General features: G+C 43.6%; 1 non-coding gene across 1 annotated transcript; it reads right to left on the reverse strand.

Moving 5' to 3' along the window:
• Positions 1-626: 626 nt before the first annotated feature.
• Positions 627-702, reverse strand: LOC118986036 (small nucleolar RNA SNORD56). The gene has a single exon (XR_005066272.1). It is a non-coding gene; the product is annotated as a small nucleolar RNA SNORD56 (small nucleolar RNA).
• Positions 703-3,193: the final 2,491 nt, after the last annotated feature.

Raw genomic sequence — 3,193 nt, forward strand, 5'->3', positions numbered from 1 at the left:
ATACACATTCGTTGTTTTAGACCAGGGTGATGGAGTTGTAGCAAGAGCAAGACATAACAGTCTGTATGCATTTTCTAGGCCTGATTCTCACAGGAAAACTCGGTTTGAAGATCTGGCTCCGGCCCAGCCCTTCGCTTCTGTAGGTTTTCCATACAGAGCTGAGTCACATTTGCCAGACTTAAACAAACCGGTCCCCTACAGGTCAGAATGCCCTCTCTTTTTTAGAAGAGCCACTGGTCTCATTGTCAGCAACTCAGCTAGAGGGAGGGGATACCTTTGGTTACCTGCCCCAAAAGATGAAGAGCAGTAGGCCACTGATCCAGTCCTAGGAATCAGACTGTGGATAATTGATGACGCCTGTCTTCACACCGAGGGCGGAAGCAGTGCATGGAATATCTGAGTACGATGTGACATTCTCTTTTGTAGGAGGTAAGAAACTGGAACCCTTTGTAAAGTCTTTACCTCTTAGTGTATTGTTAATGTAGCTGAAGCCCACAATTCCCCACAGAGACGCAGGAGTGCTAAAGAAACCCGACCTACGGAGTCCCCTAAGATCTAAGGGGTGTTCGGTAACAAGTACCAATGCATCTCCGCTCCTTTAGTGTATCGACAGCAGCTCTTTTTTTTCACTCGGACCCAAAGTCTCAACACTCACTAGGTGAACTGCTGATTGACAGCAACTTTTATTTTAAATCAGAGTAGATGCCTAAAAAATCATAGCAGCCCTGACTAGTGTGGCTTAGTGGGTTGGGCACTGTCCCATTAACCAAAAGGTCGCTGGTTGGATGCTTGGGCTGCCAGCTAGTCCCTGGTTGGGCGTGTGCGAGAGGCAACCAATCGATGTTTCCCTCATACATGGATGTTTCTTTCTCTCTCTTTCTCCCTCCCTTCCCTTCTCTCTAAAAATAAATAAATAAAATCTTTAAAAATGTTTAAGGTTATCCTTTTATTGTCTAGAATAGATGTAGATTCTCCTCACTTCTTCCTCACACTCATCCGTATAATACTGAGCTAGTGCTATGTTTAAGCAGTAATACACAAGAATGTACACCTAGTAACTAAGGCCCCTGTTTAATCTCAGTGGTGTGACTTGAAGCAGAACCCAGTTATCAAACATCACTAAAGGGAGGCAAAAACCAAGCCTTATAAAGTCACCCTTGAATCGATTCTGATTTCAGTTCCGTGTCACCAACAGCTCCCAAACCCCAGAGCAAAGGTTACATGGCTGCCCCCTGCTTCAGTGAAGCCCAGTCTTGCCGTGACCGCAAACACATCTGAGACTGGCAGCAACGGTCCCCCCACACACAACCTCTGTGCCCTTGTCACTTCCCCTTTAAGGCACTGCATTCTCCCTGGAGGTGCTCCATTTAAGAAGTTCCTGCTTAATCCCTGTATCTCTTTCCTCATTCCCAGCAGTTTTTTCCAGACCTACAACTGCTTACGGAGACTTGAGGACCTTCATGTTCAGGATATGTACAGTTAAAGGTAACTCTGGGCAAAACAGTGGTTTCAGGAATCCTGAAAATCTGTAGAAGATCTTACCGAAGTCGTAATCTTGTAGGCAGGACGACCATATATTTTATAGCTAAAGAGTTGGTGTTCTTGTGCCATAAGGTCACCTTCTTGCTAGGTGACACTCCAACCAATCGGAGCTTTTATTTAATTCCACCTACAGCTCATGATTTCAGACTATACTTTTAGGTCTGGCTCACTCGTAAAGAATCACGGTTTATGCACTCTTGTGATGATGGATTTACCTTTAGCATATCTCAGTCAGAAAAAATGCTCTAAGCCCGCATTTTAAAATGACTCTTTCATAGTAGCATTATTTGCAGTATCTAAAAGGTGGAAGCAACCCAAATACCCAGCAATGAGTGAGTGGATAAACAGAATGTGATATGTACATACAATAGAATATTATTCAGCCTTAAAGCAATTAAGGAAATTCTGACACATTATAACATAATGAACCTTAAGAACATTATGCTATGCTAAGTGAAATACAACAGTCATGAAAAGGCAAATGTTTTATGATTATATTTACATGAATTGCTTAGAGTACATTTTCTAAAAGATTTTACTTATTTATCTTAAGAGGGGAAGGGAAGGAGAGAAGGAGAGAAATATCAATGTATGGTTGCCTCTCGTGAGTCCCCTGCTGGGAACTGGCCTGCAACCCAGGCATGTGCCCTGACTGGGAATCGAACTGCGATCGTGTGGTTCACACACCCACACTCAATCCACTGAGCTACGCCAGCCAGGACTGCTCAGGGTACTTTTTACAGAGGCAGGAAGTAGAAGTGCTGCTAGGGGTGGGAGGGTGGGATGACTGGGAGTTAGTNTATCTTTAGAGGGGAAGGGAAGGAGAGAAGGAGAGAAATATCAATGTATGGTTGCCTCTCGTGAGTCCCCTGCTGGGAACTGGCCTGCAACCCAGGCATGTGCCCTGACTGGGAATCGAACCGCAATCGTGTGGTTCACACACCCACACTCAATCCACTGAGCTACGCTAGCCAGGACTGCTCAGGGTACTTTTTACAGAGGCAGGAAGTAGAAGTGCTGCTAGGGGTGGGAGGATGGGATGACTGGGAGTTAGTTTTTAAAGGGTATAGAGTTTTTGTTTTGCAATAAGAAAAGAGCTCTGGAGATAAACGAGTGAGGATAATGTTTTCAGACAATATAAATGTACCTAATATCATTTAAGTGTACACTTGAAAATGGTTAAGATGGCAAATCGTATGTTCTGTTTATTTTACCACAACAGAAACAAGGTAAAAAAAAATTACTCTGGCACTATATCACTCATCCTAAGACGAGTGTGCATCCTTCCTTCCCAATGTAATGTCTTCTCATGATAATAAAAAATAATGACTCTCAGAGACTGCTGGCTACACTGCATACATCATGGTTCTTATTTTAAACACAGTCATTTCAGTGGTAGGTGATGGTTAGATTAATTCCAAGTGGCTGAGATTGAGGTTTGGTTTACTAAACCTTCAGATAACAAAGAGCAAGCAACCGAGTCCTAAAGAGAAGAGCTGGTGATCACTTGCCCACCTGGTGTTTATATTTACTCACCTCATTGACTAGCCATCTGTCTTTTGTCTAGCGAATCTCAGTTTCATTAAGCCACCTAGCAGCAAATCAGACCACAGCCAACTCTGATCAAAGGTGCTCCAGTTTCAACCAGGCA

The sequence above is a fragment of the Sturnira hondurensis genome, unplaced genomic scaffold (assembly GCF_014824575.4).
Source record: "Sturnira hondurensis isolate 20B ecotype Veracruz unplaced genomic scaffold, ASM1482457v3 Scaffold0004136, whole genome shotgun sequence".
NCBI classification, from domain to species: Eukaryota; Metazoa; Chordata; class Mammalia; order Chiroptera; family Phyllostomidae; genus Sturnira; species Sturnira hondurensis.